Here is a 26,990-nt window from a genome sequence, read left to right as displayed (position 1 = left end):
GCTTTTCTGAGTAGTTTATTGGAGAAAAGAGTCACAGAGTTTCCTGTCCCATCTGGCTTTGAACCTCAATCCTCAGATCTCAGTCTCCTTAGTAGTTAGAATGGGGTAAGCTACCAGCCCCAGCTTACTAAACTAAAGATTTATTAGCAAGCAACTTGAGTTTCTGGTTCTACCCTTAAAACCCGATAGAGAGAGAACTTGTTCACCAAGACTTCTCCTCTGATTGGAGGCAACAAGGGAAGAAAGAATGGTAACAATGTTATCAGGAGTAAGAGCCACTAAGAGAGACTTCTGGAAATGGATTCATAATCCATTCCATGATCCTGATTTACTTTCATTCACTGAGAAAAATGACAGAACCACTGAATTTCATAACCAAGCAGAGATCTGAAGTCTTGGAAATAATACTTGGTAATGCCTAACAGTCTGGAGCTGGGAAAAACCTTAAAACCTAGTTCTACCCTTCACTTAACATAGGAGAACAGACTCCAAGAGGCTTAGTGACTTGCCCAAGCTTAGTTCTCTTCAATTAATTTTTTTTTTTGGGGGGGGGGTCGGGTCGTGGGGCCTGAACTCTGGACCTGGGCGCTGTCCTTCAGCTCTTCAGCTCAAGGCTAGCGCTCTACCACTTGAGCCACAGCACCACTTCTGGCTTTTTTATTTTTGCTTATGTGGTGCTGAGAAATCAAACCCAGGGTCTCATGCACACAAGGCAAGCACTCTACCACTGAGCCACCTTCCCAGCCCCTCTCTTCAATTAATTTTTAAAGGGAATATATTTCTTTCAGATTTTTTAAGGAACTTTTACTTTTGAAAAAAGAAGTAATATCTACCTAAGCTTTTTTAATGTTGCCATTTTATAATTGTCCAGTCTAGTTTAAAATCAATTATTAAATAAAAAGAAACCTTTTCTGTTTAATAAAAAAAAAAACAGAAGCTCTCCTATTTGCCAAAAGTTCAAGATATCAAAGCATTCAGAAAAAAAAAAAAGAAATGCATGGCAAATGATTACTCAGAATTGAAGGAAATACTTTCTGTTAAGGTTTACTGGAGAAAGTAGATGAAAACAAGACCATCTGAGAGTGAAGATGTCCTCAGTTCTTTTCACAAGACTAAATGAATGTTTAATAGTTCTAAGAAGAAAGAAATCATTCTGTAATGGAAAGTACCGTCTTTCCCATCAGTATCCCTACTACAGACAAAGGCAGCATCTCACTGGTCACCATCCGAAGTTTATGCTTTGGTTTCATTTCTAGGAAGTAATTTCCTAATGTGTTTACTTTTCTACTGATCTGGGCAATTTCTTTATAAATACACACATCCCAAAGAACCATATCCAAAAAACAAAAAAACAAAACAATGAAGTAAAGATATGTCTCAAATGGTAGCTCAGGACTAGCATACATGCCCTGAGATCAATCCATTCAATCAATTCATGACTCATAGTTTGTGTTTGGGAACAGTTCTTTTATCATCTTTTCATTGCTCCTCATCTTACTTTTTTCTACATTAAAGTTTTCTAGCCAGTCATGGTAGTACACATTTGTAATTCCAGCACATAGGAGGCTGCAGCAGGAGGATCAAGAGTTTGAGGATATACTACATCCTGTGTAAAGGGGGGAAAAAAACTCGGTGCCCTACATCTTTATTCACTAATGATTCAAATCTGGGGGTGAAAATAAATTGACAAAGACACAAGTTAATAATTCTGTAGGGGTATTTAAACAAGGAAGAAAGAAAAAAAGTAGTAAATCATTCAAGCCTAGCCAGGGATCTAAAGAAGGCCTTTCAACTCCAGTTCTAGTGTTAGAACAAGTAAATCTAACATTCACTTTGCTTTTTCTACCCTGGAAAAGAATAGCAACAGCAAAATAAATACAGGAAGACAAGAAATCTTGCAGAAGCCTAGTTTTACTTTTTTTCTTAAAAAATACACAGAAAACCTCAACACTCAATTTCACAACACAGAACTAATAAATGAGCTTCTCAGTTAAAACCTCTCGATAGACCATGTGGACTGCCACTGGTAGCTTGGCTGGAACAGGGATATACTTCCTGTTTTAAAAGTCTACAATTGGCCCAATGGTTTTTGCCAATAGCTTTACTATTCTATGTTACGTTAATAAGCTTGCTTTTTTTCTTTTTCTTTTTTCTTTTCCAAACTGGTCCTGGGAATTTAACTCAGGGCCTAGCCGCTATCCCTGAGTGTTTTTGCTCAAAGCTAGCACCCTACCACTTGAACCAAAAAGCCACTTCCAGCTTTTTTGGAAGTTAATTGGAGATGAGAGTTGCACAGAATTCCCTGCCCAGACTGGCTTCAAACTGCAATTCTCAGATCTCAGCCTCCTGAGTAGCTAGGTTTACAAGTGTGTGCCAGCCATTCCCAGCTCTATTTCCTTCTTTTGTAAAAGTGTCTTGCAAGAAATTTTGCAAGACTTTCTCTTCATAAATTCTATGTCTGGACCTCTACCCCTAAAAGGAAAAGACATCTCAAATTTATTTTATATAATATCTAAATGTATTTGGTTGTTTCTTTTATATATTTAGTTTTAAATAAAACGGCTTGCATTTTTTATAAATTTTAGACTCTAAGACATAGAAAGAGGAGAGGATTTTGTAAGAGAATCCTTTCTGAGCCAACTCTCAGTCATGTTGGCAGAAGGCCTTTGTGTGAAGTACTTCCAAGACCTCAGTCTGAAAGGCAGCCAAAGGCTCCACAAAAGACTGGGCCCAAAATGGCTTATTACCTTTCACCTTTGACCCTTTGCCCAGCTGTCTCATACTTTGTGAACTTGAAATCTTGTCAGGAGTGTTTAGCCATCCTGTTTACAAACAGCCTGTTTATTTCAAGGGAACAGCTTGGCCAGACCTGTCCCGGTCATCTGACCTTGAGTTGTCACAGGAATCCATGAGCCTCAGATTCTTGTAATTAAGCCAAAGTGCAACAATTTGACTACTTGAAATCAGTATTGGATTATGTAGTAATCATCAATGATTTAATTCATTTTCATGCTGTGCACTTCACCAAAGTAGTAGCACACAAATATGAAAGTAATCATACTCATGAAGTGAGAAAAAGCATCACTTTTAACCCAAATATTAAAGTTAACCCCAACTACTGCACAGCCTGAAATCTGGTTAGGTTTGTCAGTACACACACACACACACACACACACACACACACACACACACACACACACACACACACACAAAATCAGATTTTCTTCATTCATGTTTTCAAGATTCATGTTTATTCCTGCCAGACTTTACTCACAGTAGATATGTACCTGAAGAAGCTACTTGATTAAATCAATTATCTACAGCACGTTTGAATAATCCCTCAAGGCTGCAGCTTTGATCATTTTGATGATTCCTTTAAAATAGACTAATTAATTGTCACAAACTATTCATGAGTACAAATGTAGCCAGATTTTCTTTTTAAACTATAAAAGTTTCAAAACGTGAAAGTAATCATATTTCAAAAGGTCACTTACTACTCAAAAGATCAGTATTTGAATTTCCTTACTATACTCAATACATAATTAAATTTAACAAAATGCATACAATATATTTTGAATATTTCTTCTTTGAAACAAGTACCATGTGAGTTTTAGGTCAAGATGACTATTTCATTTAAATGTATGCTCAGTACTAGGGAAAAAATAAAGTGCCTTGAAACTTCACAGCAAGGCAGCCAATGACAAATACTTAGGAAAAGAGCTATTTTTTAACCTAAGAACAATGATTGTGATTATGAAAAAGACAACAACCACACTTATTGAATGTGTTGGACACTATTAGAAGTGCTTTATATAGATCTGGTGATTTAATATTTATAGCCCCATGTACAATACACATTATCAAAAAACACTCTCATTTTACAAAGATAAAAGTGAAGTGAAAAGAGAGGAAGATAGAATATGACCTTAAACTATGTGATTTTCCTACCTCAAAACACACCCTTCAGCAAATTTACCACAAATACAGGTAAAAATAATACATCATTGCTTAGAATTTTAATACTTTATATGCTTTGTGGTTTATAAGGTACCCCAAAAAGTATTATCTTACATGTGATTCACACTAATTCAAAGGTAATATTATCATTCTTATTTTATAGTTGAAAAAGCTAATAATAATAATAAAGTGAATATATCAGGTTTTCTAATACAACATCTTATGGTTTTCCTACCCTGGCTCTCTTTCTTTCAAACTCAAATCTTCCCTAAGATGGAGTATTATTCACTCAACAACCAGGATGGAAACTTTCCAATAAATCTAATATAAAAACTGACAAAATAAGGGTTTCTTTAACTTAGCATTAAAATAAAATAATGTGAAGTAAAATACTTTAGTGAAAATAAATTTTATTTTCCATATTTTAAGGTCATATAATTCCAAGTATCAAGATTTTCAGACTTACTGTCTATAAATACAACTTTAATCTAAATAATGAGAAAAAAGAGTTAAGAAGACCTTAGTGTATTAAGGTCTTACACTAATTTATTTTCCCATGACCCTGCCAATCAGACAAATGGATCACCCAATAATTAAAGTGGGGTCCAGATGGTATAAGGGCAGATAAACCAAGAATACTTAAGAAGCTTTAATGCAACACTTCTATGAACACTTTAAAGTGGATTCACCACCACTTGCATTATCAGCAAGATTTATGTAAACATATAACAGGGAAGATCATTTCCACAGTGAGATTCTCCTAGCAGTACTCTGTTGTCTGGTTTGTTCAAATGCTAATAATTATTTTAGAAAATAAAGATTTTAAGACAAACTCCTAAGGGGTCAGTGATATAATATTAGAAAACAATATAAACCAGGTGCTGCTGACTCATACCTATAATCATAGTTACTCAGGAGGCTGAGATCTGAGGATTGTAGTTTCAAAGCCAGCTTGGGTAGAAAAGTTTTGGAGACTCTTAATTGGAGACTCATCTCCAATTAACCACCAGAAAATCAGAAGTGGTGCTGTGGCTCAAAGTGTTAGAGCACTAGCCTTAAGCAAAAAAGCTCAGATACAGCACCCAGGACTGAGTATAAGCCCCATGACTAGAAAAAAAAAAAAAAGGAGGTGGGGGGAAGGAAGGAAGGAAGGAAGGAAGGAAGGAAGGAAGGAAGGAAGGAAGGAAGGAAGGAAGGAAGGAAGGAAGGAAGGAAGGAAGGAAGGAAAATAATAAAGGAATGAGCCAAGTACTGGTGGCTCACACCTGTAATCCTAACTACTCAGCAGGCTGAGATCTAAGGATCCCTGTTTGAAGGCAGCCCAAGCAATGAAGTCTATGAGACTCTTATCTCCAATTAATCACCATAAAACTAGAAATGGTGCTGTGGCTCAAAGTGATAGAGCACTGGCCATGAGCTAGTTCCCAGGCCTTTCCAGGCCCTGATTTCAACACTTACAATCAACAAAAATAAATAAATATAAAATAATGTATTTATAGACAGACCAATGTCACAAAATCCCAAGGAGAGCTATGACATTTTTGGCAAACCTACCAAGTATAACTTTTTTCAAAATCTAAAAGCAAAAGCAAACAAAAAAACAGGTCATTTGGCTTCTACAACATATCTCATGACTCAAATTCACTTAGGTTGTCCATTAACTCAATACATTTATATGTGATCAGTATATGCTACAAGTTTTTAAAATCACCACTGATACTATTTAAAAATTGTACATTATATTGTCATTGATCATATATATATATATATATATATATATATATCATTTATAAGCTCGTGGGGCAAATGTGCCATTAAAATCAAAAGAATCATCAGTGTTAGATTTCCTGTTAAAACAAGAAAGAACATACCTCAGGAGTGTGCCACTTGTTTGTAAAGAGGAAGAAAGGTAAAATCTTTCAGAAGAATATCTCAGCCTATTCTTCCTAAAGACGTTTCTGGAGTCAAATTTCTTTTCTTTCTGTTTCAAGGACCTCAACCAGTCACTCTCCAGCTACTACTTGCAACGCTGCTCATTCTTCGTAACTCTTCTGTTTTACTAACAGGCTCAAGGAGCTGTTCTCATGAAAGTCTATGCAATTGCCAGTGTCTATTTCCTTCTCTGACATTCTAGCACTAAAAATTGCTTTGAATCCTTCGGTTTTTTTCCTCTGTAATGCAAGTAGATAGAAGCAGTTTTAACAAGATTTTTGACACAACTCAAAAGTGACCTTTTATGGTTTTAGTACACTTGTGCTACAATGTAAAACAAGAACATATCCCAGAAATGTGTAAGGCAAGAGAAAAAACTTTTACTCAATACACACACACACACACACACACACACACACACACACACACACACACACACACACATATATATGCACACATATATATGTATGTGTGTATACACACACATACACACACATCCAATTAGATGTTATGATACAATTAGACTGAAAGATTCTAAAGTAAAAAACTCTGGTAACATCACTAAAGGAAGACAATCCCTTCTACTCTGCAAGTTTATGCATGCTTATGATGGCTGATTTAATCAAAGAATATGAGTTTTCATAGTTTAGAAATAAATACTTCAAAACACATTCCAACATCAGTTCTCATTTCACATGTCGTGACCCAGATTTTCCAGGCCCATATTAGTGTCCAATAATGCTTCCACCTTCCATTTGCAGGATTTGTCCTACCTTCACATCTGAGATCATTTTAACTGAGGTAAGAAATGTCTGAAGTGCTCCAATGTACACTCAGTACCTCTTGGCATTTAGTCATTCACCACATTTAAGAGGGGAAGCCTGAGAGATGAGGAGATAAATGCCACTAAGTTAAATTATATGTTGTTATTTGAGCTTCGTCGCCCCTATGTAACAACCAGAGCTTCCAGAAAGATTCTGAGTCTTCCATTGTCTCTAGCATACCTGAGTCAGAATGAATGTGTTCCCATTACCCCTTTTCCTCTAATGAATAGCATTTTAAGCTATAATCTTTTAGTCTTCCTAACAGAAATCATGACTCAACATGTTTCAAGTGATGAAACTGAGGAAATACTTACCAAATGCTCTAGAGAAAAACAACAAATTTTAAAGCAACCTAAATCCATATACCCCTCCAGACTATTATGAAAGGTGAGGATGGAGGTCAATGGTCCCCAGCATGGGGTCCACTCCTCTGCATGATAAAGTGCATTTGAACTCTCTTATCATATAAACGATGTACTTACAGTTGACAGTATTTTAGAGTCAATGGAAAATTGTATATGAGGAGATAAAATTTTCAAAACTGATGGAAGGTACCAAAAATCATATATTCAAGAAGCCACAATTTCCCAAGCAGTATAACTAAAAGGAAATGCACACCAAATCATTGGGCACCTGTTTAAAATTAAAAGCAAACACTTGGAATAGTTCCTACGCTGCTCATGTACTTAAGCTAGGTATAGAGGTTCTGCTAAAACCAGGTAAAAGTGTGATGAAAGTGAAAGCAGAATTATGTGTGTAATTCTGGGAAAGAATTAAAGGTAAAACTAGTAGTCAAAAAAAAAAGCAAATAGAAAAGCATGAAAACAGATGAGTAGACCAAAAAAATTACCTTCAAAAGACAGCAGATTTGCCAAGTTCAGAGACAACTTTCATGGTAAGGTATAATTCCAAATATTGTTGAGATGGATTTATGTACCTAATATAGTTTGCATAGTTTATATAGTTAATATATATATTATAAATTATATAGTATATGGTATATAGTTTATAATATATAACATCTAACATAATTATAAATATATCATTATATAAATATGTACATATATAATTACTATAACTATGCAATATATCATTCATATATATATATATATATATATATATATATATATAACCAAATTTTTTTGCTGGTCCTGGGGCTTGAACTCAGAGCCTAGGTATTGTCACTGACCTTCTTTTGCTGAAGGCTAGTGCTCTACCACTTGAGTCACAGCACTACCTCTTGCTTTTTCAGAGTTCTTTATTGGAGATTAGAATCTCATGGGCTTTCCTGACAAGGCTGGCTTCAAACTGTGATTCTTTTTATTTTTGTACATTTTTATTGTAAAAATACTGTACAGAGGTGTTACATTTACATGAGCAAGGTAATGAGTACATTTCCTATCGAGCATTGTTGCCGCTGGGAAGGAATGGTAGGGGAAAAACAAAGGAGGAGGCGACAAACTGTGATTCTTGATCTCAGTGTCCTGAATAGCTAGGATTCGAGATTGGAGTCACCAGTACCTAGCTCAAATTTTTAATACAAATTTTGAATAACTAAATTTTCAACAGGCTTTTGGCAGAAATCGAAAAGATGGTACTAACATTTTTATAGAACTGTAAAAGATCTACAATGACAAAAGAATTTTGAAAAAGAATAAAAGCTGGAAGTTTACACACTCAGTTTCAAAACTTAAGATAAAATTACAGTTATAACACAATGTGGTACTGGCAGCATGACAAACATATAAATCACTGGAACAAAATTAAAAGCCCAGAAATAAATCCTTATATTTATGGTCAACTGGTTTTTAGCAAAGGAGCCAAGGTAATTCACTGGGGAGAGGATAACCTTTTGAACAAATGGTCCTAGAAAAATTGGTCTTCACATGCCAACGACGAAGTTAGACTTTTGCCTCACATCACACACAAAAATTTACACTAATCAGAGATGCTTACTTAAACAAAATGAGAACATAGGTGAAAATATTCAAGAGCCTGGATTAGGTAAAAACGTCTTAGGTATGATACCAAAATGAAGGTTCCTTTAACATTCGTTTTTCCTATACTGGGGATTGAACTCAGAGATTCATGCATGTGCTAAGCAAACACTTCAGCACTGAGCTAAATTATTTTTAGCTCTAATTTTTTTTTACTAAACTGGGGGTTATGCATGCATTTTATTTTCAATTGCTTGAAAACATAAAATTAAGAAAACATAATTGAGCTAAAGAAATTTTGTGCCACTTGGTTGCCCAGAAAAGTTTTTAACTAAATGAGAACAGATACATCTGAAAGTAGAGTTCACCAACAATACTACCACCCCTTTGAATTCAGTGTTACAATGGAAATACTCAAGATTCAAGTCACTATGAACATTTATCCCTAATCACAGAGATTCTTCCTATTAGTAACCATAAAATGCTGCCCATTTTTTAAGTTTGCAACATTATGGTCTCATTACAAATTAGGCATTTCAGGAAAAACATTAGAGAAAATGTTTTATACTGTGTAATTCTTTGATCAAGCATTTTTTTTAATTAGTAAGAAACAACGCTTCTTTTAACAACCTAGGCCCAGCCAATTGCCCAAGCTGACTATAGAACTGCTATCAGTAGAGATTTTATGGATGTCAGGAAGTCATTATCATTTTTTTAATCTGAAAAATAATCTCATCATTGTGGATTCTACTTTGAAATCCAAATGCAGACTGTATACTATGCTGTAAAAATGTTAGCAACTGAATTTCAGTTTTTTGAAAAGGCAATTTAATTTTCCCCAAAATAAAGAGTTGGTTATATCTTTTATACTGTTCAAAAATTATATCCCTCACAAAGTGGAAGAGTTACAGCATGTGCCAACTATCAAACAGGAAAAAAATGAACCTAAGTCATAATTCACTTTGAGAATTTAGTTAGTCAATCAAGTGATTTGTAATCATAAAGGCTGCCAGAAATTGAATGAATAATGGACCAGAGTAAGATCCTTGGATTTTCTTTTTTTGTATTCTTATTTCATTAGATGACTTTTATTGCCATTTTTGTTCACTGTTTCTCAGCAGCACAAATTAAATCACAGGTATTTACTTAAGTTTTTTTACTATTAAATAGGCTAAGGGATATACAAATCAAATAACCAGAGTATGTAATGTCCTCCTACACAATTAAGTCTTCAGGTTTATTGCTTGAACATGGGAAATTTCATCCTTTCTAATCCTAAAACCCTCTTCCCATTTAATTTAACTTATTTAGTGAATATGCTATTCAGCAAAGCTTATTCTTATGTTGTATATTCTGTAAATTGTTTTGATATGTTCCAAAAAGAAATCAATCATTTAAAGAAAAAGATTAACTATTTATTCATCCAACAGGTGCTTACTAAGCATTCAGTAGGTGCCATGCATTATGCTAAAAATTATAAATTTAAAGATACACTAGACACATAGCTGTTATGTTTGTCCTTAAGATAGAGAAGAGGAGTAGGAAGAGAAAGAAGAAGGAGGGGAGGAGGGGAGGAGGGGAGGAGGAGGGGAGGAGGGGAGGAGGAGGGAAGGAGGAGAAGGAGGAGGAAGAGGAAAACCTTTTATCATGGAAACAAGACTAGAGCCTACTCAGACTAAAATTTAATAGCTAAGGAAAACCTATGATGGTAGGCAATAAAGAAAATGCCTACCCCTCTGTACCATATCTTTACAATAAAAAAAGGTGAAAAAAACCAATCATAAGTAATCTTGAAACAGTCTGCAAAGGCTCAATAGCAAAAGACTTTGTATACAGACAGAAAATAATGAGTTACATGTTATAAATAGAGAAATTAATGTAGAATTGTAAGTTTAAAAAATCACTATATATCTATACTTATATATATATATATATATATATATATATATATATATAATGGAATTCTAAGCCTCCATCAGAAAGAATGACATCATCCCATTTGTTAGGAAATGGAAAGACTTGGACAAATTTATATTAAGTGAAGTAAACCAGGCCCAAAGAAACACAGGTCCCATGGTTTCCCTTATTTGCAATAACTAGTATAAGTCTAGGACAAGCAGAAAAGGTCAAAAGCTATGTACATATGACCATATAAGGTGATGTTAAGTGAAATGAACCCCAAGATAGGGACACAAATATCTTTTCTCTTTCTTGCTATTGTTTCTAACGTATTTATAATGTACCATGCGATTTTTCTGTTGTTTTGTATGTTCCTTCTCCAAGATATAACCCCTGTTTTCACTCTTTTGTCGGTGCTTTGCATCTTGTATGTACATTTTTTTAATTTGGGGAGGGGAAAGAAAAAATCAGAATGCTTAAATAAGGATACAGGTTGACCCATTGTAACAATGAGATGTACAAGACACTATGTTAAAAAACGAACTTTACAATTTAGTCAGAGAGGGGGCAAAGGGGGAGTGTAGTTGTGGAGGTGGAAGGAAAGGGATGGTAGGGGGAAAACAAAGGAGGAGGCAATAATGCTCAATAGGAAATATACTCATTACCTTACTCATGTAACTGTAACCCCTCTGTACAGCATTTTTACAACAAAAAATGTACAAAAAATCACAAAGGTCAGGGGATGTAGCTCAGTGATAGAAAATTTGCCAAGCATAAATGATATTATAGGTATAACCCAGCACCACAAAAAAAAACTAAAAGTAAATAAAAATCATAGATATGCTTGCATAGTCTAAACAATTCATGCATTTGATTTTCCTCAACAATGCTTTCTAATTAACATTTCATACTTCATACTTCAATATAATTGTTAAACAAGTTATATCATCATTTTAGATTTATAACTATTTTATATAAATTATATATTTATATATAAATAATCTCCCCAAACCACCTCAGACTCTAGCAAACATCTGCATTAAATAGCTATTCTAAGTTGGACACCAGTGGCTCATGCCTATAGCTAAACACCTGTAATCCTAGTTACTCAGGAGATTGAGATCTGAGGATCACAGTTTGAAAGGCAGGAAATTCCATGGGATCCTTATGTCCAACCAGCCAAAAGCCAGAAACTTAGCTGTAGCTCCACTGTATGGCACTGGTCTTGAGCAATCAAGCTCAGGAACAATGCTCATGTCCTGACTTCAAGCCCAAAGACTGGCACAAAGCAAAAACAAAAGCAATAACAGCAACAAACAGTAAGGCAAACATTCAAAATATGTCACCTAAGCTTAAGAATTCATTCATGTTATTTATGTATATACCACAAGAGTAAATATAGTACCTAAGACATTGTCAAATGTTCTGTGCACAGAAAGACTCAAAAATAAACATTTTGGCCAAATACCATTTAATGGAGCGGAGTCAAAAGTTTGAACTGGCCAGACGAGGCTTCATGAGGAAAGCAGCCCCATCTGCAGTTGCACACATAAAAGCTCATGCAGCTCAGCATAGCACTTATAAGCAGAAGCTTTAAGTAGAAGCTCAGAGGTTAGTTCAGAGTTTGAATGCTGTGTCTGCTACTGAACTTACATAATCAAATTACTGAGCTTTTGTTCCTTATCCTTAACTCTGGGATAAGTATTCTAACCAAGATAGCTGTGATGATTGAAGGAAGGGCAGGGGATATGACTCAAATGGTACGGTGTCTGCCTAGCAAGCACAAGGCCCTAAGTTAAAAATCCAGCACCATCAAAAAATAAATAAATAAAAAGATAGACTGAGATACGGAATAGAAAGCATAGCACAAAGCGTTGAGCAAAATAATGGCATTTTTATAATCACAAATATAATAGCATTATTCCAGCTATCATAAACTCAAATTTTTATCATAGATTTTTTTAAATATTTGCATTATAATATTAAATTTATAATTGTAACATTAATTTTATTCCAAAAACTAGTCCCACTGAAAAAGTGTGGGGTAGACTCAATGTGAAAAATAACAATAATAATAAAAATAATGAGACAAATTATCTAAACATGCTTTTGAGGAAAAAGGTTTTTTTATTTTTTTTATTTTTATTTTTTTTTGGGTCCGGTTGTAGGGCCTGAACTCTGGGCCTGGGCGCTGTCCCTCAGCTCTTCAGCTCAAGGCTAGCACTCTACCACTTGAGCCACAGCGCCACTTCCGGCTTTTTTCTTTTTGCTTATGTGGTGCTGAGGAATCGAACCCAGGGCCTCAGGCATGCAAGGCAAGCGCTCTACCACTGAGCCACCCTCCCAGCCCGAAAAAGGTTTTTTTAATGCATCACATTATACTTATTAATTACCTATAGTGCTTAGAAAAGGAGATAATTTTTGAGGAAAAGTAAATTGTACAATCACCATGTTTTCTCCAAGTGGAATATCTTTCAAATCTTTTTGCCATGCTGTTCCTTTTGTTTTGTTCTGTTTTTTATTTCTTGGCCTCTTTACAAACATAATTAGTATAGTTAGTTGGGCTAGTTGGAGTCTTGCAACATTACAAACATGGACGTGGACACGTTTCATACCTAAAAGTAGTTTGATTTCAACAAGCATCACTTCTGTAAGGTTTCACTTTAGAGGTTGGAAGCTAATCAGAGCTGAAAGGTCCAGAAGATTCCATCTCCAATTAACCACCAAAAATGCCAGACTGGAGGCATGGCCCAAATGGCAGTGTACCGGCTATGAACAAGCAAGGCCTCAAATTCAAGCTCCAGTATCAAATAAACACAGACAGACATAGTATCAGAAAATGCTGGAGGCTTGCCTTTCAAGTGGCAGAATATCTATTTTTCACTCAGTATACACTAGTTCCTGAATTCATTCCCTAGTACTAAGAAGAAAGCAACAACATTAAGGCAGATAGATAGCTCTGTGTGTGTGTATGTGTGTGTGTGTGTACACGTTAGTCAGCTTTAGAAGAAGAGACCTTGTCATTTGTCATAATGTGATAGAAGAAAATACTAAGAAAATAAACTAAGCACAGAAGGAAAAATAATACAAGATCTCACTTATATATTTCCCATGTAAACATACATAGCTAAAGAATAAAACTATGGGCTGGGAAGTTGGCTCAGTGGTAGAGCGCTTGCCTTGCATGCCTGAGGCCCTGGGTTCGATTCCTCAGCACCACATAAGCAAAAAGAAAAAAACCGGAAGTGGCACTGTGGCTCAAGTGGTAGGGCACAAGCCTTGAGCTGAAGAGCTGAGGGACAGTGCTCACGCCCAGAGTTCAGGCCCCACAACCGGACCAAAAAAAAAGAATAAAACTATGGTTCACAGCATGATGAAGGATAGAACGTAACAGATATGCAGGGTAAAAATGTCCAGAAATGTAATGATAGATGAGTACATCGTACTGGAGATCTTTTTAAATAAGTAGATTTTAGCCGCCCTGATCATTTAAAAAAGAAACAACTGTTCATGAGAAGACAAATTGTTAGTTGCTTCACTACAATAACCTTCTTTTCTTTTTTTTGGGGGGGGGATGGGGTGCTGGATCTGGCATTTGAACTTGAGACCTGGGCATTGTATCCTGGTCCTGAGCTTTGGTGCTCAAGGCCAGTGCCCTACCACTTGAGCTACAGCCCTACTTCCTGGAAAAGAATTTTTATATCAACAGTACATTTATCCTGAAATTTCTAAAATTAGGAATACATTTTAAAATAAAAATACATTATGGAATGGTAACCCTTTGTACAACATCTTAATAATCACAATAAAATTATATTTAAAAAATAAAGCTAGCCAGGAGACAGTGGCTCATGCTGAGATTTGAGGATAGTGGTTCAAAGCCAGCCCAAGCAGGAAAGTCCTCAAGACTCTCCAAGTAACTGCTAGAAAAAAAAAAAAAAATGTGAAGCTGTAGCTCAAGTGATAGAGTGCTAGCCTTGAGCAAAAAAAACTCAGTGACAATGTCCAGAACTGAATTCAAGCCCCAGGACTGAAACTAAAAAAATTTTTAAGTAAAAAAAATAATAATAATAAACATAAAGCTACAATTTGTGGTTCTTTCCTAGTAAGAATTCTCTCAACTAAAAAGTCCTAATTTACAAGTTAGTTTGCATTTAAGTTAATTCTTAATAATAATAATGGAGAGGAGTTGGGGCGTTTATCAAACTGCTTGTAGCAATGTGGAAGTGTGTGTCTGTGGTCCCAATCACTCATGAGAATAGTAGGGAGACAACTGTGTCTATCTATAGACGAACAGAGTAAACCTATCTCAAAAAAAATTGGGGTTTTTTACCAGTCTTGGAGCTTGAACTCACTTGAGCCATAGTGCCACTTCTTCCTTTTTCTGTTTATGTGGTACTGAGGAATTGAACCCAGGGCTTCATGCATGCTAGGCAAGCACTCTACCACTAAGCCACATTCCCAACCCTCAAAAAAATTGGTTTTAAGTAGATTCAGAAACAAATTATATTTCTATTCTTTCTCAGTGTTAGGTTGACTGCTGTTCTATGCTCTAGACACAAGTAATGAAGCACTATAGTTCAACTCTTAATAATGTCTCATGAATCAAAGTTCAAACCAAGTTGTTGTTTACTAACTTTATAAACACAAAAGCAATATTCACAGGACTCATGTAAACATGACACTGACTCACCATCAAGGAGATGCATGCCCAGTTGTTTTCCACAGGGAGAATGGCCTTGCTGACCTGGCCAGTTATCTTCCCAATATTCCTTGATTAACAATAATTCAAGTTCAACTCCATCTGCAAGATGAGTGCTACCAGTGGTCATAAAAAAAAATAATGAAATAAGATTATCAATATAGGAACAAAATCTGTCCTTGGTCCCAAACCATGAAATTCTGATAACTAAATATTCACAGAAATGTATAAAAACTATGAAATTATAAAAATTATACATGCATTTAATTTAATAAATTCATTGTTTCCTAAATAGCATTAATATAAATAATCATCTCCTGACCTCTATTCCCAAACAAAAATGTTCTCAGCTGTCTCAACAAAATAAAGATTATTTCTGACATGTAAAATCAGAAGTGTATAATGATAATGCTCAAAACATGAAAGCATGCCAACTTTACATCCCTCATCACCAGTAGCAATAACTGAGGAAATTACAGAATATTTTTGTTAATGTTAGCAATATTCTCAATAGCATTAAATGCAGTATGACTACAGCCAAAATTACTTTGACATTTCCCAGATTTCTGAAAAATACTCCCACTATTTATGAAGAAAAAAATACTTTCATTACTAGCTTCGTTGTTCATTCTTGTTAATGCAGCGGTTTCATGATAAAATACTTATACCAAATCTTGAAATAGAGGTTTATCATGTCCTAGTTTTATCTCTTTCCCGAGTGGATATCTGTGAAACACGCTACTTATAAGTAAAATTAATGTTATGTGCCTCTTCATTACCTCAGACAATAATAAATTAGACTAAAAACTGTGAAAAATCAATAAACAACTGTTAACAACAGGTACTATACAAATAAAATGACAATGCTAATGGCCTATAGTGAGCAAATCACTCTTTAGACCTGCACTGTAACCGATACAAAAATAACAAGATATAATCCACAATGTCAAAGAAACCTCAATATGATTATTACCAAACCACTTTCCTCTCAGTTCTCCACAGTTGTTTCCAAGAAACAAACAGCTAAATTCTAAGCCAGCTCCCTGCTAGCACAAAGGGAAGGCAGCAGAATAGCACAGCATCATACCAGGACACAGCAGCAACCACAGAGGTGAGATTCAGGGTTTCTCTTGCAGGTAGAGAGCAACAAGTTTCAACAGAACTACTGAGAGAAGACATCAGCCACTACCTGCAATACAACTCCATTGCCACCTGTAAAAAAAATGACCTTCATTAGCTTTATAGCACTGCACAACCCTTTTCAGTCAGAATTACATTTTAATGATTCATCAGGTGCCCTCTCTCTCTCTCTCCTTCCTCCCCCCTCTCTCTCATGCTGATCCTGGGGCTTGAATGTAGGACTTAGGCTCTGTCCTTGAGCTTCTTTTGCTCAAGATAGCACTCTGCCACAAATGGAGCTACAGCTCCATATCCAGCTTTTTTTGTAGTTTAGTGAAGATAAGAATCTCACAGACTTTCCTGCCTGGGCTGGCTTTGAACTGCAATCCTCAGATCTCAGGCTCTTGAATAGGATTATGGGTGTAAGCCACAGGTACCCAGATATTCTTTACTTTTACTCTTTTAGCAACCAATTTCTTCATTATATTTCTTACCACCATCCTCTACCATCTCACTAAAACTGGGAGTCCTCTACTAGGCTACAACGATCTAAAGGTCCTCCTCAGCTTGGTTTCCAACTTCCCCCAATACCTTACATAATAGTATAGTAAGAAAGAAAAAGAGGACAAGTAGCCAACTACAATATGCTTCACAGAAGAAATGTCATTTAAGATGAATACTAAAGAAAGACTTGCTGAAGGAAAGAGAGAAAATCAGAGAAGGGTAATATTTTTGTTGGTGTATAAAGATAAAATGAAAGGGGCATGAGGGGGCTGGGAATGTGGCTTTGTGGTAGAGTGCTTACCTAGCATGTATGAAGCCCTGGGTTTGATTCCTCAGTATCACATAAACAGAAAAGTAAGGAGAAGGCTGAAAGCAAAGAACTCCAAAGACAAGGATGGCATGACCTGATGGTATATGGAAATATGGTGACCCAGCTCACCATCAGTGATCCTTAGGTCTTTATCCAATGGATCTTGAATTTAGACACATAGTTAGAGAATATATAGACTCTCTTTTTAGAAAGCTGTTGATGTGATATTTACTCAATAAAAAAATGTAACAGGCAGGGCATCAGTGGCTCATGCCTGTAATCCTAACTACTCAAGAGGCTGAGATCTAAGGATCGCAGTTCAAAGCCAACCAGGGCAGGAAAATCCATGAGACTTTTATCTCCAATAAACTACTCTGAAAAAGCTAGAAGTGGTGCTGTGGCTCAAGTTGTAGAGCACTAGCCTAAGCACAAAGAGGCTCAGAGACAACGCCCAGGCACTAAGTTCAAGCCCAGAACCAGGGGGGAATAAAAGCCAAACAGGAACATGATAGAAATTATTTCAAGGCGCCAACATATTAGTAGTGACTAACTCCTAGAAGGAAGCTTACAGATTATGTTTGTCTTACTGCTAAAATTTTCCAAATATCCTACTGATCAAACTAAAAATAAATCTAGCAGTTTCTTGAAGTTCAATAACTAAATCTAGCATTAATCCTTTTAAGATAGAATTCCTTGACAATGTAATTATCCCCAAAAACATTTCTCTGCTTCCCCACCCCACCCATGTTCTAGCTGCCTCCACAATATCCTCTTGTCCCAAATGCATGCATATGGAAATTCCATCTTCATCATACCTCCACCTACGATGATTCCACACATTGATACTGGCCGTATTTCATTCTGTTGATAACTACTCTCAATAAGAAGAGATAAGTGAGGTGCAGGTGGGTCACACCTATAATCCTAGCTATTCAGGAGGCTGAGATTTGAGAATCCCAGTTCAAAGCCAGCCCTAGCAGGAAAGTCCATGAGACTCTTACTTCTAACTAACTACCAGAAAACCAAAAGTGCTCCTGTGGCTCAGCATGGTAGAGCACTAGCCTTGAGCAAAAAGAGCTCAGGGACAGTGCCCCAAGTTCAAGCCCCATGACAGACAAAAAAAAAAAAAAAGAAAGAAAGAAAGAAAAGAAAAAGGAAAGACAATGCCAGGGACTGGTGGCTAATACCTATAATCCTAATGACTCAGAAGGTTGAGACCTAAGAGATTATGGCTCCAAGTTACCTATGCAGAAAAGTATGTGAGATTACAATTCGAATTAACCAGTATCTCAAGTGGAAGTACAGCAAAAATGCTGTAATAATGCAAGTCACTAATTTCAAGACCCAGGAATGGAGGGAATGGAGAGTAAGAGAAAGAGAGAGAGGGAAAAGAAAGAGAAAGAGGCTCTAGAGTATCACCTACTCCAACCCTACTTTTTATCTGTCACCTATTAGCAACATGACTTAGATAAATTAATTAATCATAGCTAAACTTCAATTTCTTTATCAGTAAAGGAGAGGAATGTGGCTCAAGTAGTAGAGTGCTTGCCTAAGACCTTGAGTTCAAATCCCAGTACTGCCAAAATAATTCTTCATTGCTAAAATGATAATTGTACATCTTACATTAATGGGCTAAAATAATATATTAGTGTTAGTATTCAGTAATGATTATAGGGTTTCACTGTTTACACATCTCTTAGTTAAAATAGTCAAGTTCACGTAATAGCAGAAGTCTGGGTCACAAGCATCTGTGATACATGCACATATTATGTAGTATGTATGTATGTATGTATGTATGTATGTATGTATGTATGTATGTACGTATATACGTACGTATGTACGTATAACTAGATTTCATCTAGTTTCTTGCCAAAAAGTAGGCAGGACTTTCAGAGTTTTTAAATTTTTGAATTTCAGTTCCTTAATGCTGGAACTGAAATACAAACAGGATCTTTGTGGCTTTGGGCTCTGTAATTGGTATTCAATATTCCACAATGGTTCTTCTGCTCTAGTGTCACCAAGCTAACTTTTCAGTTTATAATGGATCTCAAAATGCAACTGTGAGCTTAAATCCTGTGTAACCTTCTGCCAGGTACTACTTTACACATATTTTAAATTATGTCTCCAAAGTTAATGATGCTATGAGGATAGCTCAATGGGAGTGGATCTGCCCAGCATGTGCACAGCTCAGACCTCAACCCCTAGCACTGTGAAACAGGGACACTGTGACAGATACAGCAATTGCAATAATTATAATTTTAGCAGTAGTAGTAATAGAGAAAAATAAATATAATAATGACTAGAGTAGAAAAAGCTTATTTTGGAATTCAAATACTTATTTTGAGAAATGTGTAATACTTAAAACTTAGTAGATCACCAAACTTCAGAAAGATCTTGTTATGTATCATGCAAACACATAAGGCACAAGTTATACTTCCACTGCTTATTGAAATACTTATAAACTGAAATTTATGCCTATATCCACATATCAAAAAATAGAAAAAAAGACATTACTCAGGACAGAAAGACTGCAATGTTTTGTTCAGTACTAGGGTTTGAACTCAGGGCCTCATGTTTTGTCCAATTATGTTCTACAACTTGAGCCTTACCTACAGTCCAACTTTTTTGGTGGTTATTTTGGAGATAGAATTTAGTGGACTTTGCTGCCTGGGCTGCTCAAAAGTCATCATCCTCTGGAGTTCAGTCTCCTGAGTTGAAGATTACAGGTGTGAGCAACAACAGTATCTGATACAGCTACAATTGTTTATCTAAAATAGCTATTTGTACTGGTCAAACTTGTTGGAAGCTGGACTCCAGTGACTCACACCTGTAATCCTAGCTACTCAGGAGGCTGAGATCTGAGGATCACCGTTCAAAGCCTGGCAGGAAAGTCTATGAGACTCTTATCCAATTAACCACCAGAAAACTGGAAATGGCACTGTGGTTCAAGTGGTAGAGCACTAGCCTTGAGCTGAAGAGCTCTGGGACAGTGCCCAGGCCCAGAGTTCAGGCCCCACAATGGACAAAAAAAAAATCAGTAAGCTGAAACATATCATGAATAAGGGTCTAATGGGAGGTGGGTAGATAAAGAAGAGTAAGCAAATAGAGTCAGAATACTCAATGTACACTTGTGAAAATAGAAGTAGGATTGGGTAGGAATGGAGAAGAACAATGGAAGGGGGGGACTTTGATCAAGATGCACTGTACATATGAATAGACATGTAAATTGAAACTCCCAGTATAACTATTTGAAGATAATAAAAACAAACAAAAAAATGTTCCATGCTATAGTAAGTCCAATGCTAGCATCAAAGCTAATATATGAGTCAGCTAAGTGGTTCATGCTTGTAAACCTAGTTTTTCCAGAGGTGGAGTTCAAGAGGATTTTAACTCAAGGCCAGCCTGAGCAAAACTTAGCAAGACTCCATCTCAATCAGTAAGATTGGCATGACAGTATGTGCCCGTGATGGGAGCTAACAGGAGCAACATAGGATGGTTTTGGTTTAAGACCAATCTCCAGGCTTAAAATATATATGTATATATATATATATATATATATATATATATATATATATGAAGCCCTATCTGAAAAATAATTACAGTAAAAAAGAGCTAGAAATACTGCCCAAGTGGTAGAACATTTGCCTAGTAAGTAGAAGGCCCTGAGCTCAAAATACCATTACTACCGTACACATACGCACACACGCGCGCGCGTGCACATACACACACACACACACACATTAATGCACAGTCAAGATCAAATGTGGTTTTAAGAAATTATTTAAGGGGGCTGGGAAGGTGGGTCAGTGGTAGAGTGCTTGCCTTGCATGCCTCAGGCCCTGGGTTCGATTCCTCAGCACCACATAAGCAAAAAGAAAAAAGCCAGAAGTGGCACTGTGGCTCAAGTGGTAGAGCGCTAGCCTTGAGCTGAAGAGCTGAGGGACAGTGCCCAGGCCCAGAGTTCAGGCCCCACGACTGGACCAAAAAAATAATAATAATAATAAAAAAAATTTAAAAAAAAGAAATTATTTAAGGATTATTTCTTTGTTGCTTTGTATGTCCCTCCCCCACAGTATAACCCCTGCTTTCACTGTATTTGATGTCGGTATAATTTGTGGAGGGGAAGGGGAAAAACAAGTCGTTTAAATAAGGATACAAGTGGACCCTGTGCAACAATGAGAAGTACAAATTGTCATGTCGAAAGGAACATTACAACTTTGGGGGGGGAGGATTGGGTGGGGGGGTGGGGGAGCTGAAGGGATGGGAAGGGTAAACAAAGGAGGAGGCTACAATGCTTGATAAGAAATGTACTCACTATCTTGCCCATGTAATTGTAACCCCTCTGTACAGTATTTTCACAATAAAAAAAAAGAAATTATTTAAGAAATGTGTTTTGCCTTCATGTTTAGTGTAGAGGTAACTTGAATTCAGAGAGTTTAAGCTTCTTGTGTTTTGAAAAATGAATTTGCTCCTTGATAAATTAAGCAACACAAATGGCTCTTTTCTGGAAATACTATTATAAATAACAATTGTTATTTGCAGAAAATTTTTAATTGACATTTATTTAAACAAATTATTTTATAATACTGATAAATTTAACATAAAAATTGATTTGAAGTTACCAAGTGCCATCATGCTGTTTTTACTCAAGATATATATCACAACTAGTATACCTTTGGTAGCCCCCAAAATCTTAAATAATCTTAAATTTTTGGTACAAGACAAGATCAATTATCATATTCCTGAAAACAAAGACTGTTTTTACCCACACCACAGGCCTTAAACACAATAAAAACTCTTCAAATGTGTTGACTATCTCTATTCCAAGAGCCCTAATACAAAAGTAATATAATTTTCCTAAGAATCAAATAAGGAAAACTTTCCAGAGAGCTGAAAATTCAAAACAAGTCATGGAGGAAATCTTACGACAGTCAAATCTAAAGACAAAGCCTTACATCACAGCTTACAAACTGTACTGGCTGTGGCAATGGAAAACAGTATAATTCCCATCTGAACTCCCAGGATTATGTACATATGGGGGAAAGCTTAATTCTTAAGTTTCATCTACCTGTTAGATGAGCTAGTGTGGAAAATTCCTTACAATGTATTCACCACAAATAGCAATTCAATAAAACAACTGCTTTTAAAAATATTCTCATACACATAAACCCCCCCAAAAAAAAACTTTCTCAGAAAGAAATGAAAGAAATCACATTTAGTAAGTGTGATCAAAACAACAGTTAATAAAGGAGTACTAAATGCTGATATCTATGTTAGTTCTTTTCTCCTCAGTCGAATTCCTAGGGAAATTTTTCTACTAGAAGATGCTGTAGTCATAAGATAACCAGACCAAAATTATTCAAAGATAAATGTACTTATTAATTTGCTTATAGAAACACAATTATCATGAGGTGCTGGTGGCTCATAGCTGCAATCCCAAAACTACTCAGCCTCACAGGAGGCTGAGATCTGAGGATTGAGGTTCAAAGGCAGCATGGACATGAAAGTCCCTGATCTTCAATTAACCACCAAATAAAAGCCAGAACTGGAGCTGTGTTTCAAGTGGTAGGGCACTAGCTACAAGTAAAATAGCTCAAGGACCCTGCCTAGGCCCTAAGTACAAGCCCCAGGACAGAAAGAAAACAGGAAGGAAGGAAGGAAGGAAGGAAGGAAGGAAGGAAGGAAGGAAGGAAGGAAGGAAGGAAGGAAGGAAGGAAGGAAGGATAGAAAGGAGGAAGGGAGGGAGGGAGGGAAGGAGGAAAAGGGAGGAGAGCAGGACAGAAGGAGAGAAAGAGAAGAATGGAATGAGGGAGGGAGATAGGGAGGGAGGGAGAGAAGGAGGGAGGGATAGGAAAAAGAAAAACACACAACTATTTCTAAAATAGTTATAACAATGACAAAGCTGCTATTAGTAGTTTTATCCCTAAAGGATGTGATTACTAGTATAAGTTTCCAAGTGTATATTTATAAAATGCCAATATTCTATTAATTCAATGTTTGATTTTGAAGCAACAGACTTAGAAAAAAAATGGTTTAAAACAAGATTCTCTAACTCTAGCCTCCAGTTACATTACTGTTTTTCATAGGAAAGGCACCATGTGAATATCCTGACACAGGCTTAGTCATTTCATAAGAATGAATTAAAATTGTTTAGTAAGAACCTGAACGAGGAAGAGCCTGCACATAAATCTAAGTTGCTGCTTTTAGAATGAGGTTTTTCCTCTAAAGAGAATTTAAAAGCATATTTGTAGATTCATTCAAATTGTGCCGTTTTCACTTTAGAATTCTAGTATGTGGCCACTACACAGAAACAAGAAATAAGTTCATTTTCAAATAGAAAGTCATTTGTGATGTGACTGTAGTTTAAAGTACATTAAAAATGTGTGTGTGTGTGTATGTGTGTGTGTGTGTGTGTGTGTGTGTGTGTGTGTGTGTGTGTGTGTGTGTGTGTGTGTTCTCCTCTTCCATGCCTCCCTTCTTTTGCTCTGCCTCCTGTCTTCTCCTTCAAATCAACCCCAACACAAGGCAATGTGAAATCTGGAAAGAGCATCTAAACAGAAGCTTGGAGAAATTAGTTTTATTCTCTGTCCCCTGACTTAGTATAGAGTACTGGCGAAATTTCTTAGCCTCCTTAGCTCTCTCTCTATCTTTAGTTTTGTTTTCACTTTGTTTCACAGAAAACAATAGGTAATGAATTTTTAAAATCCTAGAAAGAAATACGTCTGAGGGAAACTTCACAGCCAAGGATGGTAAAGCAGAGAAAAGTGCTCTGTCTCAGGGGACAAGACTAGAAAGATTCTAGTAACACTCTGAGCTCCAACAGCCTAAAATTCTCTCTGGACAAGTCAATTAGCTCCAATTTATAGACCGCCAACAAGGCAAAAGGGATGATCAGCATCCCATGCCGAATGATGGTTATTTTTCAAAAGCCATAAGGAAAGGGCTTTCATTGCTCTGGCAATCTTTCATTCCTCAAACTGAGTTTGGGATATGTGTTCGTTTTTCTCCCTTATATAATCACTTTTACATTTGAAACCTTGTCTAATCATTTCTATGTGAACACAAAACTTTTTTTTTACAAAAATCTAAAACAAGTGAAAATATTTCTCCAGAGCTTTAAAGACCAGAGGAAATTGTTATTTGTAGTTTCAAAAATGCTCCTGCTGAGCTTGAAATGGTAAATACTGGGACTGGAGATGCAGCTCTGTGACAAAGCATGTGCTTACCATGTGCCACAGCACCACATTAAAAGTAGAGGCAAAGATCTCTATCTATGTCCCCTAATAAAGAAAAAAAAGTGGGGAGGAGGGAATATACTATAACTATTTGCAGTCTTCCAACTTAGTAAAATATAAAAAGTACCCGAAGGGCACACAACACAAAATGAACTGTTTGATTAGTAACTCGATAAGCCCATTTAAGAATATTGAGAGAAGCCCCAAAATTTATAATCAAAAGATATTCCTAAGAGAAATATATTCAAGAGTCACATGCTCGCTTAGGTAATCAATGATACAGAGAAGATTAGCATGGGCCCAGCACAAGAATGAAATGCAAATTCATGATGTGTTCCATATTGGGAGAAAGAAAGAAGAACAGAAAGAGAGAAAGGCAGGAAGGCAGGGAATAAAGAAGAAAAAAAGAAGGAAAGAAGGAAGGAAGGAAGGAGAAAGAAAGAAAAGAAAGAAAGAAGGAAGGAAGGAAGGAAGGAAGGAAGGGAAAGAAAAGGATGAAAGAAAAAAGCACATCTGAAAGCCAAGTATCTAATCATCAGGTTGTTTGTTTGTTTTTACTAAGAAAAATAAGAACTGCAATAATTTATCTAAAGTAAGCAAAGGCCTCTCTAAACTTCTACATAAAAACTACCTGTAAAAATCCATCCTATCTCTAAAATTTTCCGAAAAGGAAGTATAGGTCATTCAGCAAAATATATTTACGGTATTCTACACCATAATAGCTATTTAATTGTTATCATTATGATGCAGATATAGAATGGAAACAGATGTTCCTTTTTCCTTTCAGCAAAGCACAGGGAAAGCATCAACTTGCTGATATTGCATGGACTACAATCATAGCACAATGTGGAGGGGGGGGACATTAGCACATGACAATATTAGTTTTTACTACACAACTAATTGCATAAAAAGTACAACTTGAGATCATTAAATCAATATAATTTTCAGCACTACAGAAGGGAAATAAATAGATTTGTATAACCAGCCTATTTCACATCTGCAGTTGGGAAAGTGCTTCTGAGAGACTAAGTACATGCAAAATGCTCCATTGCTTTCAGAACACAAGGAAAAGAATGCTGTTCTGCTTTCTTTGCTCATGTAACAAATTAGAATGTCGCTTCTACGGAGAATCCAGTTTTTGAACTATTGGTTTAAATCAGTAGAACCTTTTCAGAAAACAAGTTGGCAATCAATATAAAGAGTCTTTGAAAACAGTCTTCACTTCAGTTCAAGTAATTTCTTTCTTAATAATACATTGTAAGACAAAAACCATTGAAATGATGGAAGATTTATTTAAAATGCTTATTCATCACTTTATATGAATAAAAATAAGAAATCTAATTTCTCCAGAAGTAGAATGATTAAAGTATATTGTTAAGACACCATAGTTGGTATAAATGGCTTTGATAATAACTTTAATCACATTATATTAATTGCTTAGAGGAAAGTAATTTAAAGAAAACACACAAAATATTTTAAACTTTTCAATTTCTTATGGTCAAGTACTATTTTTTAAATCAGAAAATGTTAATGTATGAAACTATTTGCTATTTTCAGACAATTATTTTGAGACAATTATATTTCATTGTGGTACTCTTACTCATTGCCCAAATTTTCTACAAATTCTTTGTGTGAGCTAATCCTATAAAGACTAGCAGGTAAACGGATTTGAACTTGTATGGCAAGTTGATTCCAAAATCTGGTATAGAAAGAAAATGACATGCCAATCACATGGGTGATGTGTATCTTTTTTCTTTGTTGAATAGGTCTATTAGAAATTAGGAATCACATTTATAGTGTGTGTGTACATATCAATTAACATGCTGCATTGAAAAGCATCAATTCCAGAAATTTTTCAATTAAGTTATTTCCAAAGCAAATAATTAATTGTTCTCCCCAGCATGGCCAGTAAAATGTTTGCCAGATATTTCCTAGGACTCTTAGTTTTCTCCTTCTATTTTTATAAGAAGGAGCTGATTTGTCTTAGGCTATTACTGTCTATTACTTCTACAAGTCTTGGGGAAAGGTGGGAAGCAGCAAATTCTGGCAATCTGCCTAAAGAGAAATCAATGAAACAAATTAATCCTTCGGTAGCTGCAATGACACAGTAATCCATCATTCAGAGCTGCTTTTATATACCAAATCAGAAAGCAGAGGAAAGAGCCCTGGGGGACATCAGAGACAACAACTTATACCAACACTGGGAAAATACTGAAGAATCAGTTTATTTAAAGAGGATAGATTTCAGTTGATTGCCTATTTCATCAAATAAAGATTTTTCTTCCACAGTGTGGCAAACCCAAGGACCAATGACTGTATCTTCAGAACTCAGTACCAAATATGCTGGCTGACATCAATAGGGGATGCATAATTTTTAAATAATTACCACTGTTGATGAGTATGGTCAAATATCTGGCTAGATTAACAGTACTTTTTTCTACGCAGCTTGTAGGGATTAATATATGTTCCTGTTTTCAGTAGGGACTAACTGTAAATTGACTTACTAAAATACAATTTAACTGCACAATTCCTCATAAACCATATTTGAGGTATCTTTTCATACCTCCAATG

At 35.9% G+C, this 26,990-nt stretch overlaps 1 long non-coding RNA gene and 1 pseudogene across 8 annotated transcripts in view; one reads left to right on the top strand and one right to left on the bottom strand.

The window, feature by feature from the left end:
- Positions 1-26,990, bottom strand: part of LOC138832890 (uncharacterized) — a 108,256-nt gene that overhangs the window by 67,253 nt on the left and 14,013 nt on the right. For all 8 annotated transcript variants that reach the window (XR_011373723.1, XR_011373730.1, XR_011373729.1 and 5 more), the window contains 2 exons: positions 16,339-16,463; positions 15,243-15,367 (listed from right to left, as the gene is read on the bottom strand). This is a non-coding gene — a long non-coding RNA (uncharacterized lncRNA). The remainder of the gene's footprint in view (positions 1-15,242; positions 15,368-16,338; positions 16,464-26,990) is intronic.
- LOC138833047 (U6 spliceosomal RNA) lies at positions 24,667-24,765 on the top strand (annotated as a pseudogene).

The sequence above is a fragment of the Dipodomys merriami genome, unplaced genomic scaffold, assembly GCF_024711535.1.
Source record: "Dipodomys merriami isolate MVZ:Mamm:240054 unplaced genomic scaffold, mDipMer1.0.p SCAF_20, whole genome shotgun sequence".
In the NCBI taxonomy this organism is placed as follows: domain Eukaryota; kingdom Metazoa; phylum Chordata; class Mammalia; order Rodentia; family Heteromyidae; genus Dipodomys; species Dipodomys merriami.
Note: the sequence above shows the minus strand (reverse complement) of the source record. Positions and strands in the feature narration are given on the sequence as shown.